We start from the raw sequence: 18,283 nt of genomic DNA on the forward strand, positions 1-18,283 counted from the left end.
CCTATGTATATAGTACAGGTAAGCATAAGGAAGAAGAACCCATAGCCTATGTGTATAGTACAGGTAAGCATAAGGAAGGAGAGCCCATAGCCCATGTATATAGTACATGTAAGCATTAGGAAGGAGAGCCCATAGCCCATGTATATAGTACAGGTAAGCATAAGGAAGGAGAGCCCATAGCCTTTGTGTATAGTACAGGTAAGCATAAGGAAGGAGAGCCCATAGCCCATGTATATAGTACATGTAAGCATTAGGAAGGAGAGCCCATAGCCCATGTATATAGTACAGGATACCATAAGGAAGGAGAGCCCATAGACTAAATATATAGAACAGGTAAGCATAAGGAAGGAGAGCCCTAAGCCTATGTATATAGTACAAGTGAGCATAAGGAAGGAGAACCCATAGCTTATGTATATAGTACAGGTAAGCATAAGGAAGGAGAGCCCATAGCCTATGTATATAGTATAGGTAAGCATTAGGAAGGAGAGCCCATAGCCTATGTATATAGTGCAGGATAGCATAAGGAAGGAGAGCCCATATCCTATGTATATAGTACAGGTAAGCATAAGGAAGGAGAGCCCATAGCCTACGTATATAGTACAAGTGAGCATTAGGAAGGAGAGCCCATAGCCCATGTATATAGTACAGGTAAGCATAAGGAAGGAGAGCCCATAGGCTAAATATATAGAACAGGTAAGCATAAGGAAGGAGAGCCCATAGCCTATGCATATAGTACAGGTAAGCATTAGGAAGGAGAGCCCATAGCCTATGCATATAGTATAGGTAAGCATAAGGAAGGAGAGCCCATAGCCCATGTATATAGTACAGGTAAGCATTAGGAAGGAGAGCCCATAGCCTATGTATATAGTGCAGGATAGCATAAGGAAGGAGAGCCCATAGACTAAATATATAGAACAGGTAAGCATAAGGAAGGAGAGCCCTAAGCCTATGTATATAGTACAAGTGAGCATAAGGAAGGAGAACCCATAGCTTATGTATATAGTACAGGTAAGCATAAGGAAGGAGAGCCCATAGCCTATGTATATAGTACAGGTAAGCATAAGGAAGGAGAGCCCATAGCCTACGTATATAGTACAAGTGAGCATAAGGAAGGAGAGCCCATAGCCTAAGTATATAGTACAGATAAGCATTAGGAAGGAGAGCCCATAGCCTATGTATATAGTACAGGTATGCATAAGGAAGGAGAGCCCATAGCCTACGTATATAGTACAAGTGAGCATAAGGAAGGAGAGCCCATAGCCTATGTATATAGTACAGGAAAGTATAAGGAAGGAGAGCCCATAGCCTACGTATATAGTACAAGTGATCATAAGGAAGGAGAGCCCATAGCCTAAGTATATAGTACAGATAAGCATTAGGAAGGAGAGCCCATAGCCTATGTATATAGTACAGGTAAGCATTAAGAAGCAGAGCCCATAGCCTATGTATATACTACAGGTAAGCATCAAGTAGCAGAGCCCATAGCCTATGTATATACAACAGGTAAGCATAAGGAAGGAGAGCCCATAGCCTATGTATATAGTACAGGTAAGCATAAGGAAGGAGAGCCCATAGCCCATGTATATAGTATAGGTAAGCATAAGGAAGGAGAGCCCATATCCTACTTATATAGTACAGGCAAGCATTAGGAAAGAGAGCGCATAGCCCATGTATATAGTACAGGTAAGCATTAGGAAGGAGAGCCCATAGCCTATGTATATACTACAGGTAAGCATTAGGAAGGAGAGCCCATAGCCTACATATATAGTACAGGTTAGCATAGGGAAGGAGAGGCCATAGCCCATGTATATAGTACAGGTAAGCATTAGGAAGGAGAGCCCATAGCCTATGTATATAGTACAGGTAAGCATAAGGAAGGAGAACCCATAGCCTATGTATATAGTACAGGTAAGCATAAGGAAGGAGAGCCCATAGCCTATGCATATAGTACAGGTAAGCATAAGGAAGGAGAGCCCATAGCCCATGTATATAGTACATGTAAACATTAGGAAGAAGAGCCCATAGCCCATGTATATAGTACAGGTAAGCATTAGGAAGGAGAGCCCATAGCCCATGTATATAGTGCAGGTAAGCATAAGGAAGGAGAGCCCATAGCCTATGTATATAGAACAGTGAAGCATAAGGAAGGAGAGCCCGTGGTCTATGTATAGAGAACAGGTAAGCATTAGGAAGGAGAGCCCATAGCCTATGTTTATACTGTAGTAAAGGTAAGCATAAGGATGGAGAGCCCATAGCCTATGTATATAGTACAGGTAAGCATAAGTAAGGAGAGCCCATTGCCTATGTATATAGTACAGGTAAGCATAAGAAAGGAGAACCCATAGCTTACGTATATAGTACAGGTAAGTATAAGGAAGCAGAGCCCATACGATACATATATAGTACAGGTAAGCATAAGGAAGGAGAGTCTCTGAGACTACACAAAGAAACAGCTCCAAGACCAAGCCATCCCCCTAATGAAACTATATGAACTGTCCAATGAGAAGATCAAGCTGGAACAAGAACCAATGAAACAGCGTTTGTCTGTCCCCATTGTGTTGACACATCTTGGAAGAGTATATATGTTTGCGCAATGGCTAGGTCAGCAGTCGTTACCTGTTTGCTAACCGCAGACGTCTGGATTGATCGGCTGGGACCTGGTATCAGGGCACAAGCGTATGTATTTTGCTGTAAGCTTGTATGATAATTGTACATGCGCTCATTGTCTAGATCAAAGCGTGTATTATATCTTTTTGTTGAATAATTTAACTTTTTGTGCTTTGGACCCACACTTGGGCTGGTCTACAATTCTTATCGTATGCAACGCTAAACAGCGACTTTAGAGGTATATGGATAGGTAGGATTCTTTATAGCCCATAGCCTATGTATATAGTACAAGTGAGCATAAGGAAGGAGAGCCAATAGTCTATGTATATAGTACAGGTAAGCATAAGGAAGGAGAGCCCATAGCCTACGTATATAGTACAAGTGAGCATAAGGAAGGAGAGCCCATAGCCTAAGTATATAGTACAGATAAGCATTAGGAAGGAGAGCCCATAGCCTATGTATATAGTACAGGTATGCATAAGGAAGGAGAGCCCATAGCCTACGTATATAGTACAAGTGAGCATAAGGAAGGAGAGCCCATAGCCTATGTATATAGTACAGGAAAGTATAAGGAAGGAGAGCCCATAGCCTACGTATATAGTACAAGTGATCATAAGGAAGGAGAGCCCATAGCCTAAGTATATAGTACAGATAAGCATTAGGAAGGAGAGCCCATAGCCTATGTATATAGTACAGGTAAGCATTAAGAAGCAGAGCCCATAGCCTATGTATATACTACAGGTAAGCATCAAGTAGCAGAGCCCATAGCCTATGTATATACAACAGGTAAGCATAAGGAAGGAGAGCCCATAGCCTATGTATATAGTACAGGTAAGCATAAGGAAGGAGAGCCCATAGCCCATGTATATAGTATAGGTAAGCATAAGGAAGGAGAGCCCATATCCTACTTATATAGTACAGGCAAGCATTAGGAAAGAGAGCGCATAGCCTATATATATACTGTAGTACAGGTAAGCATTAAGAAGCAGAGCCCATAGCCTATGTATATACTACAGGTAAGCAATAGGAAGGAGAGCCCATAGCCTACATATATAGTACAGGTTAGCATAGGGAAGGAGAGGCCATAGCCCATGTATATAGTACAGGTAAGCATTAGGAAGGAGAGCCCATAGCCTATGTATATAGTACAGGTAAGCATAAGGAAGGAGAACCCATAGCCTATGTATATAGTACAGGTAAGCATAAGGAAGGAGAGCCCATAGCCTATGCATATAGTACAGGTAAGCATAAGGAAGGAGAGCCCATAGCCCATGTATATAGTACATGTAAACATTAGGAAGAAGAGCCCATAGCCCATGTATATAGTACAGGTAAGCATTAGGAAGGAGAGCCCATAGCCTATGTTTATACTGTAGTAAAGGTAAGCATAAGGATGGAGAGCCCATAGCCTATGTATATAGTACAGGTAAGCATAAGTAAGGAGAGCCCATTGCCTATGTATATAGTACAGGTAAGCATAAGAAAGGAGAACCCATAGCTTACGTATATAGTACAGGTAAGTATAAGGAAGCAGAGCCCATAGGATACATATATAGTACAGGTAAGCATAAGGAAGGAGAGTCTCTGAGACTACACAAAGAAACAGCTCCAAGACCAAGCCATCCCCCTAATGAAACTATATGAACTGTCCAATGAGAAGATCAAGCTGGAACAAGAACCAATGAAACAGCGTTTGTCTGTCCCCATTGTGTTGACACATCTTGGAAGAGTATATATGTTTGCGCAATGGCTAGGTCAGCAGTCGTTACCTGTTTGCTAACCGCAGACGTCTGGATTGATCGGCTGGGACCTGGTATCAGGGCATAAGCGTATGTATTTGGCTGCAACCTTGTATGATAATTGTACCTGCGCTCATTGTCTAGATCAAAGCTTGTATTATTTCTTTTTGTTGAATAATATAACTTTTTGTGCTTTGGAACCACACTTGGGCTGGTCTACAATTCTTATCGTGTGCAACGCTAAAGAGCGACTTCAGAGGTATATGGATAGGTAGGATTCCTTAGAGCCCATAGCCTACGTATATAGTACAAGTGAGCATAAGGAAGGACTAGGAGAGCCCATAGTCTATGTATTAGTACAGGTAAGCATAAGGAAGGAGAGCCCATAGCCTATGTATATAGAACAGGTAAGCATAAGGAAGGAGAGCCCATGGCCTATGTATATAGAACAGGTAAGCATAAGGAAGGAGAGCCCATGGACTATGTATATAAAACAGGTAAGCATAAGGAAGGAGAGCCCATAGCCTACGTAGATAGTACAGGTAAGCATAAGGAAGGAAAGCCCATAGCCTACGTATATAGTACAGGTATGCATAAGGAAGGAGAGCCCATAGCCTACGTATATAGAACAGGTAAGCATAAGGAAGGAGAGCCCATAGCGTATGCATATTGTACAGGTAAGCATAAGGAAGGAGACCCCATGGCCTATGTATATAGTACAGGAAAGCATAAGAAAGGAGAGCCCATGGCCTATGTATATAGTACAGGCAAGCATAAGGAAGGAGAGCCCATAGCCTACGTATATAGTACAGGTAAGCATAAGGAAGGAGAGCCCATAGCCTACGTATATAGTACAGGTAAGAATAAGGAAGGAGAGCCCATAGCCTACGTATATAGTACAGGTAAGCATAAGGAAGGAGAGCCCATAGCCTATGTATATAGAACAGGTAAGCATAAGGAAGGAGAGCCCATAGCCTACTGTCGAAGCTGGATAATTGGTTGAGACAAGATCAGTTTAAAATGAGACCGCAAGACGCCATTTTGCGAATGGCCGCCTAAGCGCCATTTTAGATAAACTCACACTTTAGTACATGTGGCGATATTACTATTAGCATCATGCGATTGCATCTGTGACCGTCGCCATAAGTTACGGCGATTCATCAAAAGCCCATTTCATGACTTTACGTAGTTTGGGTGCTCTGGATAAAGTGTGTATATTATTATAATTCCCCTAAAGGATATATTTCAGAAATGGCTGTATAGTATGTCAAAATTGGATTGCATTAGCTAAACAGAGCAAATGGCCACGTGACAACTAGCTTGTGAAGACAAGCTTCATGGACATATCGTCTGCTCTCACTCCAGGTGGCCCTGCTCGAATACAGCAAGAGGGTCGTTTGTAGCACCTTACATTAGCAGGCTTCCTACAATAAAATACCTTCAAAGCCAAGAGTGTTATCTGAGGTTTGGGTCTTGTAGCTGTGCTAATTTGCATCTACACAGGCCCTGGGAGAACAAAGAACAGTATTTTGGAGCCTGAAAAGGGTGGGGGCTGCTGGGGCATGAGCAAGTCATGGAACTATAAGGCTCAGCATTCCACACTGCTAGGTGTTCACTTAGTTTAAGTGAGATTTAAGTGCACCATTTCTCATACACACATTAATACGCACAATTGCGCTGTTAACTAGTCGCATATTAGCGAATGCATAAGATCCTGTATGAAAACGCTGTTTATTAGCTTCATGCGCACGCATCTGCCCCAAGTTAACTAGCATCTTTACATCACACCGCGCATACTTACGCATTACATATTCACATAAAAGGTTTAATAAGCTTTAAAGTATAAGATTTAAGTTTGTTAATTTAGCATAAATGCTGTGAAATAAAGATTATTTGGTAACTAAGGTTTTATACATAAGTAAGCCGTGATTGGTATTGTACTGATGCGTACTCTTTCAACAGTATTCCGGTACCATCGGTGTGGAGATCGCATCATGCATTCTCAACTTATGGACCGCAGAGACTTCAAGCAACAAAATGTACATTATATGAACAACTGTTAGGATGTTGCATGAGGCGGGAAACCCAAGACCCCCAGTTGTTGGAGGCTGGGTTGTGTCTATTTGAGTTAACCTGTTAAATGCTCTGTAACAGATGCATCCCCCTTGAGGACCAATGGCATCAGCAACAAACTTCTCTATTGTGTTGTCTATTTCTGGGGGGTATAAATATGTGTGCTCCAACCCTGGGTCTTAGTCTTCTTGCTGAATGCTGATTGACAAGGGGTTTCTTGTGATGCATACATCTGGACCAGAAGCGCTGCGTATGTATACTGTACTTTGGTCTGTATAATTCCTTTGCACTGAATTGTGTTTGGATCAAAAGTGTGTAACTGACTGTACTTTTACTTGAATAATACTTTGTGTTTTGGAACCACAAGTTCTAGACCTGGAGTCTTTATTTGCTGTATAACTGATTACGCAAATTAGCGTCATCCTTAGAAGGTATAGGCAGGATATTAGAAGGTATAGGAAGGAGTGTATAGAGGTTCAAATTCAGTATCGTAACTACGTATATAGTACAGGTAAGCCTAAGGAAGGAGAGCCCATACCCTATGTATATAGTACAGGTAAGCATAAGGAAGGAGAGCCCATAGCCTACGTATATAGTACAGGTAAGCATAAGGAAGGAGAGCCCATAGCCTATGTATATAGTACAGGTAAGCATAAGGAAGGAGAGCCCATAGCCTACGAATATAGTACAAGTGAGCATAAGGAAGGAGAGCCCATAGCCTATGTATATAGTACAGGTAAGCATAAGGAAGGAGAGCCCATAGCCTATGTATATAGTACAGGTAAGCATAAGGAAGGAGAGCCCATAGCCTATGTATATAGTACAGGTAAGCATAAGGAAGGAGAGTCTCTGAGACTACACAAAGAAACAGCTTCAAGACCAAGCCATCCCCCTAATGACACTATATGAACTGTCCAATGAGAAGATCAAGCTGGAACAAGAAGAAAATGAAACAGTGTTTGTCTGTCCCCATTGTGTTGATACATCTTGGAAGAGTATATATGTTTGCGCAATGGCTAGGTCAGCAGTCGTTACCTGTTTGCTGACCGCAGATGTCTGGATTGATCGGCTGGGACCTGGTATCAGGGCGCAAGCTTATGTATTTGGCTGTAACCTTGTAAGATAATTGTACCTGCGCTCATTGTCTAGATCAAAGTGTGTATTATTTCTTTTTGTTGAATAATATAACTTATTGTGCTTTAGACCCACACTTGGGTTGGTCTACAATTCTTATCATGTGCAACGCTAAACAGCGACTTTAGAGGTATATGGATAGGTAGGATACCTTAGAGCCCATAGCCTACGTATATAGTACAAGTGAGCATAAGGAAGGAGAGCCAATAGTCTATGTATATAGTACAGGTAAGCTTAAGGAAGGAGAGCCCATAGCCTATGTATATAGTATAGGTAAGCATAAGGAAGGAGAGCCCATAGCCTATGTATATAGTACAGGTAAGATTAAGTAAGGAAAGCCCATAGCCTATGTATATAGTACAGGTAAGCATAAGGAATGAGAGCTCATAGCCTATGTATATAGTACAGGTAAGCATAAGGAAGCAGAGCCCATAGGATATGTATATAGTACAGGTAAGCATAAGGAAGGAGAGCCCATAGCCTACGTATATAGTACAAGTGAGCATAAGGAAGGAGAGCCCATAGCCTATGTATATAGTACAGGTAAGCATAAGGAAGGAGGGCCCATAGTCTATGTATATAGTACAGGTAAGCTTAAGGAAGGAGAGCCCATAGCCTATGTATTAGTACAGGTAAGCATAAGGAAGGAGAGCCATAGCCTATGTATATAGTACAGGTAAGCATAAGGAAGGAGAGCCCATAGCCTACATATATAGTACAAGTGAGCATAAGGAAGGAGAGCCCATAGCCTATGTATATAGTACAAGTGAGCATAAGGAAGGAGAGCCCATAGCCTATGTATATAGTACAGGAAAGCATAAGGAAGGAGAGCCCATAGCCTACGTATATAGTACAAGTGAGCATAAGGAAGGAGAGCCCATAGCCTATGTATATAGTACAGGTAAGCATAAGGAAGGAGAGCCCATAGCCTATGTATATAGAACAGGTAAGCATAAGGAAGGAGAGCGCATAGCCTACGTATATAGTACAAGTGAGCATAAGGAAGGAGAGCCCATAGCCTATGTATATAGTACAGGTAAGCATAAGGAAGGAGGGCCCATAGCCTACGTATATAGTACAGGTAAGCATAAGGAAGGAGAGCCCATAGCCTATGTATATAGTACAGGTAAGCTATAAGGAAGGAGAGCCCATAGCCCATGTATATAGAACAGGTAAGCATAAGGAAGGAGAGCCCATAGCCTATGTATAAAGTTATAGGGGTTTTGTAATAGCCTGCAAGATGAAGTCACAGGTGACATTGCAGCGAGTCTGTTCATACTGTACTTTTAAAGCGGCAATCAACCTGGTTTGTCTTTTAAAGTAAATTATTGTCACTTTAAAAATACCAGCAGACTTGCTGGATCGCGCTTATCCCTACATCTCGCAGGATATTACATAAGCCCCATGATGTTAGATTATATAGAGAGGAATAGGAGCTGTTATAGGGACAGGTTATATGGAGTAATAGGATGTATTTTAGGGGGAGGTCACATAGAGTAATAGTTGTTATAGGGAGATATGTGGAGTAATAGGAGGTGTTATAGATAGAGGTTATATAGAGAGGAATATGAGCTGTTATAGGGACAGGTTATATAGAGTAATAGGAGGTATATTAGAGGGAGGTCACATAGAGTAATAGGTGCTATAGGGAGATATGTGGAGTAATAAGAGATGTTATAGATAGAGGTTATAGGAGCTGTTATAGGGACAGGTTATATAGAGTAATAGGATGTATATTAGGGGGAGGTCACATAGAGTAATAGGTGTTATAGGGAGATGTTATGTGGAGTAATAAGTGAATTACTTAGCAGAGGTTACACAGAGTAGTAGTAAGAGCTAAAGAAAGAAACTATGATGCAGAAGAAGGTGAGAAGCTGTACGACCTAATAGTAGGAGTTACAGGGAAAGTTACTGTACTCTAGTCTGTGCTTTTCTGTATATGTTCTATAGAGAGAGAGAGAGCGAGAGAGAGAGAGAGATACACACAGAGCTGTACAGAGGGTACAGTGTACTGTGTATTAGCGTGGACTTACCTTTCCTATTAAACGTGCGTTTTCCTAATAACAGCAGCGCCTGTATGTGTATGAATGAAAACACGAATGAAACAGAGGAAACACGGAATATTTTATTGAAGTTGTGTATTCCACACAACTTCAATAAAATATTCCGTGTTTCCTCTGTTTCATTCGTGTTTTCATTCATCTGCTCAGCAAAGTACTGGGCTTCATCTGTGTCCGCCGTCCATTTTGCGGCCGTCACATTGAAAGACATAAATGGGTTCCCATCATAATGGTAACTGGCCACGGTCTCAGTTGTGCCATTGTCATAGGCTGTGCATCCTTCTATTAGCTGCAGTATGTGGTATCCTACAAGCCAGAACATGCAATGACACTGGTTACTCAGGCAGGGGGAGGGGCCATTTGGCAATGACACTGGTTACTCAGGCAGGGGGAGGGGCCATTTGGCAATGACACTGGTTACTCAGGCAGGGGGAGGGGCCATTTGGCAATGACACTGGTTACTCAGGCAGGGGGAGGGGCCATTTGGCAATGGCCCTGGTTTCTCAGTCAGTCAGGAGGAGGGGCCATTTGTCAATGACACTGGTTACTCAGTCAGGGGGAGGGGCCATTTGGCAATGACACTGGTTACTCAGGCAGGGGGAGGGGCCATTTGGCAATGGCCCTGGTTACTCAGTCAGTCAGGAGGAGGGGCCATTTGTCAATGACACTGGTTACTCTGTCAGTCAGGGGGAGGGGCCATTTGTCAATGACATTGGTTACTCAGTCAGGGGGAGGGGCCATTTGGCAATGACACTGGTTACTCAGTCAGTCAGGAGGAGGGGCCATTTGTCAATGACACTGGTTACTCTGCAAGTGCTCATCAGTCCCCCATGACATGCACTCCACTGTGCTCTTCATGGGTGGAGGGGGAGATGTAATTCCTCATGAGAATGAAAGTTAAAACGCCCAGTGGAAATCTCCTTTCAGTGGGAGTAGTGGATATGACCCATTAAAGTAATTATATGCTGGAGGCTGGAAAAGTAATAATTAAAAAAAATTACACAGTAACAGAGGAGGGGGAGGAGGTGCAATAAACAAGAGGATTATAAATAGAGATGTGCGCCGAGCCCAGTATTTTGGTTGTAATTTATCGTTGTATTTTGGTTTTGCCAAAACCACCCTCACATGTATTGGATTTGGATCTGTTTTTTTTTTTTAAATATATAAAAACAGCTAAAATAACATAATTTGGGCCTGTTTTTGTTCCTACAGTATTATTAACCTCAATAACATTCATTTCAAGTCAATTTCCAGTCAATTTTCACCACCTCACAGCTCTCAATATTGTTTCCACTTTTTCACCAATATACTGTAGGCCAAAGACTGCAGCGAGCTGTCTGCCTAAACTAAGCGACAGAGCAGCAGCACAAAAGCACAGCAGTTTAAAAGAATAAAGCACCCCTATGAAACATTACCACTCTGCAGTGGCAGACATGATGGCAGTTTAATAAACTATAAAAATGTTTCTTGTCTATGCAAAAAGACAGTCTCCAATGTCCCAAACACTGCATAATGCAAAGTAAAAAAATGCAAGACGGAATTGTCCATGGGCCAACCCACCCACCATTATGTGGTATATTAAAAAGGACTTGCACAATTTAACAAACCAATCATTTCAGCAACAGTGACTGCCACTTTTGTGGCTGAAGTGGGTTGTTAGATTGGGTCACCACAAAACAAGCTAGCAATGGGCTTAGGACAGGTAACAATGTTGTTAATGATCGGCTTAAGTAAGCTAACAGTGCTGTTATTGATCTCTTCTCTACAGTGGCAAGATGTCATCATGCTTATGTTCCTCCTCACCCTTATAGGTGTTAACATCATCTTCTCACAATATTAACTCATCCCCACTGGAATCCACCATTGCAGAAGGGTATACAATCGGGAAGCCGGCTGCCTTAATACCGGCAGCTGGCTTCCTGACTGTCATATTCCGGCGAGGGATGAAATGCCGGGCATCTAGATGTAGATGCCTAACATTTCCCCGACGCCGGGAGACCGGAGCCCGGAATCCCGATCAAAGGGATGCCGGGCGCCGCGAGCGGACACCCGCGGGGGGGGGGGGAGGGTTAGGTTTAGGGCACCCAGGGGGGACTTAGGGTTGGGCACCCCCCCAGGAGGGTTAGGCTAGGGGGAGGGAGGGTTAGGGTTAGGCACCCCCGGGGGGGACTTAGGTTTAGGCAGCGGGGAAGGGGTGGATTAAGGTTAGGCACTTGGGGGGGAGGTTAGGGTTAGGCACCCCTAAGGAGGGTTAGGGGTAGGGGGTTAGGTTAGGTTAGAGAATACTTACCTTTCCACGATCGGGATTTCCAGCGCTGTCGGGCTTCCGCTGCAAGGATCTCTGCTGTTGTCGGCCAGGCGCCGCCGGGAATCGAACCACCGGCCATGCGGCCGGCGGTATTTCATACCGATTCCTACAGAAGTCCCTGTACTTTTATGTAATTGCTGGTAAAGGTTTTCCTCATGGAATTTATAGTTAATTTTGATGAACATCATCTTTCCAAATTTTGAGGAAGTAGCCTCCTACACCAATAGCTGACAACGTTCCCTGCTGTGTTGAAAATTATTTCCGTGTACACCCTGGAGGGCGGGCAACTAAAGTAAAACATAGTCAGTTTGTACAAGGGCCTCCAAATTGCCCTTTTTTCCTGCCAGTAGACAAAAGGACTGTGTGATCCTCCACCATTCTATGGATGGTGACTGTATTAGATGCGTTACGATAGAGGTGTCACTAATTTTGAGCAATTCTTTTAGACCTGACCAGATATCAAAATGTTGTGTTGACTCATCCACATCACCAGTGGGTTTCTTGGTTTTCCTGGCAGCTGCAGTTGCGGGAGAAACTGAAGGATGCAATGTCATTGTGGCATGTGCCACTTGAGCTGACATCAAGCTGGCAGAGTCTGAACTCACTTCACAGATGACTACTTTGAATACTTTCAGCACCTTGCACAACACAGAAAGTATTCTCCACATGCTGGGCTGGTACATTCCCCCTCCTCTCCCTATGTCATGACTTGTTGACTAGGTTTGCATGGGTTGTTGCTGTTCCTCCATTAACTAAAGCATACAACGTGTGGAATTCCACCTTCTTTCTACCTCTTGTTTCAGTTGGTGGCATGGAAAATTGAACTCTTCTTGCAACCGTTGCAATCTTCTACATGCAGTTGCTGAATAGAGAAAATGTCCCGAAATTATTTTGCCCACAGACAGTATCTCCTGTACACCCGTCATTTAAAAAAAAAAATATGCACCACCAAGTTGATTGCATAAGCAAAACAAGGGATGTGTTCAAATTCACCCACCTGAAATGATCTCACAATATTTGTGCTGTTATCAGAATTGACAAATCCTGGGAAGATTCCTAGCGGGTAAGACATTTCGCTATGTCATCCCTTCATTTTTCTAACAAGTTGACACCGGTATGCCTCTTAGTGAAGCTGGTGATACAGAGGGTAGCCTGTCTGGGAATGAGCTGGCAATTTGTGTTACCTACTCCTACTGTTGCTGAAGGCGATACACCCACCCAGTGGGCTGTCACAGTCATGTAATATATTGTTTGCCCAGTACCAATTGTCCACATATCTGTAGTTAAGTGAACAGTGGGTACAATGGCATTTTGTATGCCAAGAATTATAATTATATTTTTTAAGTCCTGGTACAGACAAGGAATTGTAAGATGGAACCAAGATAGAATTTGGTAGCGGGGACACAGGACCTCAATTAACTATCTAAAACCAGATGCATTGATGGTGGATACTGGACACAGATCTAATACTAGTATAGCCGTCATGGTTTCAGTGATACACTGTGCAACTGGGTGACAGCTGTCATACTTGCTTCCTTTTGCAAAGGATTGTTTAACAGTCAATTGGTTTTTTTAAGCTACTACTACTTTTGGTCCCCTTCTGGGATGAAGGTCCACCCCAGCAGCAGATGCAGCAGGCCTTGTACTCATGAATTCTTCTGATGAATTCTGGATAGGAGAGGACTCAGTTGGCCTTAGCAAATTGGATGCAGGACTACTGTAGCTGTAGCTTCGATCATTAATGATTCATGATGAAGGTGTTGGCAGTGGAGATTGCAGGTGTTGGGAGATGGGAGCTAACTGATGCTGGACTGCTTGTTGTTAATTTAGCAGATATTTTCAGATTTTGCCAAAAACTTTTTATGAACGAAGTGATGTAACTGGGAGGTGCTGTACCCCACTCCACAAAAAGTTGCACCTGGTTACCTTTAGTGTCCATTTGAATATGTCTCCAGTCTAGCCACTAGATGAACATACTCCTTGAAATCACCTGAACTACTGTGTAAGCCTCTACTGTCCCTAGCATAAGACCAGTTGTCAACCTAAGTACCGGTAAGCGTGTTTAGCTCTAAGGTAACAACAGGGGGCTTTTTTTTTTTCAATACCTCGCCAGTGTGACTCTAGAGGTCTTACACAGGATCATTCTGGTGATCATAACACATCCTCAATTTCTATGTCAGCATCATTACTTGTACTGCTCATTCCCACATTAGCAGAGGGTGAAGAAATGGTGGAAGGTTGTTTCTTGCATAATGGTGGGTTTCATTCTGATTGAAATTAATAGTTACACGCATAACCAATTGAGTGAGTTCAAATTAACATACTTTATTTACAAGTAACAAACAATTAACATACAAAGTATACAGTATACTCAATTTGTATCTATATATTCAGATGACACCGGTAGTTCATCATCTTCAACATAAGATGTAGTTCATCTTCATCTGGGAAGCCCTCATTTCACAATGCCTAGGTCTTTCAATTTACATTGCAGGCACCCTACTGCAGTTTCAGGCCCATGCACGAGCCAAAAAGCCTTTGTCTAAGTTTTGATTTATATATATTTGGCTTGTAATGTTGATCGTCTAACACCCAAAGAGAAAAATGTGGCCTAACCCTGCAGTAGAACCTGTACTCATCTGTAGAGATTCTGGAAACCTGCAGATCATTATATTACAGCAATAGCGATATCTCTATGATCAGAGAATTTGGCACGTCCACAGAGTTATGTCAAGTCAAAGTAGGGGAGACGGTAGTGGTGGTGCGGTGTGTGTCAAGTATTCCTGCACTTCCACTGTCACTGACTAACAGTGCCCAAGTCTCCATTTTCTTGTGGCCTGTCACCAGTGTGACTGCCATGTTACCTGTTCCTATGCCCCTTGGTGGCGGAGATTTAGTTGATCCTTAACGCTTCTAATAATTCAGATATATTAATTGACTTTGGCGTTTTGTTAATGACCAGGTTATTAGTGTTGTGTATTACATAAAGGTTACTTACCCTCTGTTTCGTTTAGATGGTCCATTACAGACTGTAAGAAGTGTTGCTGAAAGTTCTGTAGGTACAACTGATTGAGACTTGCGAACAGCAAATTGAAAAACGTGCTTCTGAACCATGGAACTCTGCGCTCCACTATTTTATTGTCGCTGTCATACCAGTATAGAGTGATGTCATCTATCGCCCTTGTCGTGTAGTATGAGGGGAAATCAGACGTAAAATCATTGGTGATGGTCACAAAAAAATAATGAGAGTGGCTGTCTGCACAAGAGGGAACATGAAACACACAGAACGGTAATGATTAAGGTGTTTCATATCACATAAAGGTCAAAAAGTATTTCTTATCAATGGGTCTGATTTACTACAGATCGCTTATGCAGTTCAACTGTGATAGCATGCTAATCCATTGTGATCGCAATGCAAACTCAGCACTACATAAGGACGCCCACTTTACATTGCACACATCCATAATACTTAGCAGAATAGCGAAACCATCAGTACCATTGCAGCCTCACGCACCCTTGCACAAGCTCTGACCTTACTCAGAAATTTCTAACAACTACGCACGTTATGAGACCTCAGACTGTGTTGGCTATCGCAGTGGCTAATTTTTGTACGCCCCTGCAACGCAGTGTGAATGCACTGGCACACCTGTCAACCCCCCTCCCCCCTGTCACCACCCACAAGCGGCACTTCCTGTCACTCTGCGATGAGTCTGCGTAACCTCTGCGATCGCAGTCCCGATCGCAATAGTTAGTTCACGCACTGCAATGTATACGCATGTGCAGAATGCAACAAATGGCCGATTGCGTGCGTAATCGCAGTTGCGATCGGTAATGAATCAGGCCCAATATTCCCTATACGCTGCATGGGAAAATTGACATCCGTCAGTAAAAAAATAAAAGTTGCGCTAGTATATGGCAGGAGGTTCTCGATCTACTCTCGCGCCTCTTCGAGATTACGATTCCCTCTGATCCTTGGCATTTTTTACTTCCCTTGAATCCACCTTCTCTATCCCGATTTCAGAATAGGTTATTCCGACATATAGTATCTGCTATGACCTGCCAAATTGCAGCGGATTGGAAAGACCCTCACCCCTCTCCAATGCAGGCAATATTATCACGTATCTGGTATATATACAAGATGGAATACATGACAACTTTATTACGTAATACATCCAAAACATTTGATAAAATATGGTCCCCTTGGATGACATACCAAAATATTTCCTCTCCATTTAACAATTAAATTCTTCTCTTATATCTTTTTTCTCTATTATGTTTAGATTGAAAGAGAGTGATTCTATATGGAGTCCACCCATCCTCTTCTCCTCTTATTCTTCTTTGTCTTTCTTAAAGTCTTTCTTTTCCTTTTTACTCTTTATTTTTTTTTTCTATTTTCAAACGGATTGCCACACCGTTGCTGCAAGATATTTCTCTTGCTTCTATATTCCCTATTTTCTTATACTGAGAAAATCTTATATTATATTATGGTTCTGAAATAGTGCAGATCCCATTATAAAAGTATGTTATGTGCTGTACTTTATTCTTGAATGTTGGAATGTACTGGGTTTTTTTTGTGATTTGCTCAATAAAAAGAGTTTATAAAAAAAAAAAAAAGTTGCACGTCTTCCTGTCGCTACTAAATTGCAGGTAGGATAATGATATTAAGTAAGATTCTTATAGGCAAGCTGTTTTTTTATCTGCCTGGTGGTCTTTGGCTCAGTAAGACATATTGGCTAGTTAACTATTTGCATGGTGTACGTATACCTAGTTAGAATATGTATGTGTACACTTAAAGTATAGTTTGATGAACAAAACTTAGAGGGACATCACAGATAAAGTCACACATAGAATTTTACACAACTACAAACCACGTGGATCGTATTTTGCTCAGCGCTAATCACTGCAGTGCCAACAATTCTGCTCACCGGAACAAAATATTCCACTCACATTTTAATAAAAAAAACTAGGCGGACCATTACTTGTTTTATATTTTAAACCTTTTATCTATGGGTTTTATTTCTGTGCTTAAATATTGACTTTCTGGGCATGTACATCATTATAATACACTGGTCAGATGTAACTATTATACCGATCACATATAGCACTTCTGTGTTATGCCACGTTTCCCTCATCTCCTTTAGACTGTAAGCTGCAGAGAGCAATGGGCCTGATTCAGACCCGTTCGCTAAGCGGCGGACGCACGCTATGGCCGATAGTCGCTCGTCTGTGCATGTGTACGCATTGCAGTGTGCGTGCGCATGCCAGTCACTGCGATCAGGATTTGTGCGCTCGTAGCACCAAGACTGAGCGCTAGTTTGAGTGCGTTTGTGGGTGATAACAGGGGAAGGTCCTGGAAGACGGAGGAGTGGATGTGCAAACGCAGGCGGCAAAACGGCATTTAATGGGTGTCCATAATTAGCAAGGAAGCGCCATTGTACACATCACTTGGTTGTTTTTCAGCCTGTAGTGATCGCAGTGCTTGCGGTGGGGTGAGGTCTACCTCAAGAGCTGCGTGCAGCTCCGATGGCTCTCGATGTTACAGCAGTTTTGCAGCGGTTTTGGCCTTAGTAAATCCTCAGATAGCAAAACTGCCACCAAACCGCAGTCAAAACACATTTAGAATAGAATAGAAAAGGGCTAACATTTAGAAACTGCTGCAAAACCGCCACCAAACCCCCGGGGTTTAGAACAGAAGAGAACCTGCCGTCTAACCGCCACCAAACTGCGGGGTTTAGAACCCGCCACTTAGTAAATTTTGCCCGACGTGCAGGGGCTGGCTGGCAACTTTTAGCCTGGGGGGCAAATGCATGCAGGCGGCCCTGGCAGAGGAGTAGCGTGTAGCTAGGGTACCCGAAGAACGTGCGTGCTACGGCGCTGCACCTCCCTCAAGTGTTTCAGGGAGGAGGCGGGTCCATACGGGATTAATGTAAGGTAAAAATAAAGATATTGGGCAGCCCCCTGTCGTAGTGCCCATATGCAGTGCCCCCGAGTGCCACAAGAGATAACACCCTTATGCATGCCTCCAGTAGTGCCCCCAGTAGTGATCCCCCCCTATGCAGTGCCCCCAGTAGTAAGCCCCTTATATAGTGCCCCCAATAGTGGTACCCCCTATGCAGTGCCCCCAGTAGCAGTCCACCTCCCCATGCAGTGCCCCCAGTAGTGGTAACCCTTATGCAATGTCCCTAAAATAGTGGCCCCAGTTGTAGTCTCCCCCCTATGCAGTACCCTCAGTATTGCCCTTTATATAGAGCCCCCAGCAGTGGTCCCTCGCAGTGCCCCCAGTGGTAGTCCCCTCCCCCTATGTAGTGCCCCTAGTAGTAGTCCCCTCCCCCTATGCAGTGCCCCTAGTAGTAGTCCCCTCC

General features: G+C 43.0%; 1 pseudogene; it reads right to left on the minus strand.

Moving 5' to 3' along the window:
* Positions 1–18,283, minus strand: part of LOC148506518 (major histocompatibility complex class I-related protein 1-like) — a 75,528-nt pseudogene that overhangs the window by 49,512 nt on the left and 7,733 nt on the right.

The sequence above is a fragment of the Taudactylus pleione genome, unplaced genomic scaffold (assembly GCF_031769625.1).
Source record: "Taudactylus pleione unplaced genomic scaffold, aTauple2 ptg000400l, whole genome shotgun sequence".
In the NCBI taxonomy this organism is placed as follows: domain Eukaryota; kingdom Metazoa; phylum Chordata; class Amphibia; order Anura; family Myobatrachidae; genus Taudactylus; species Taudactylus pleione.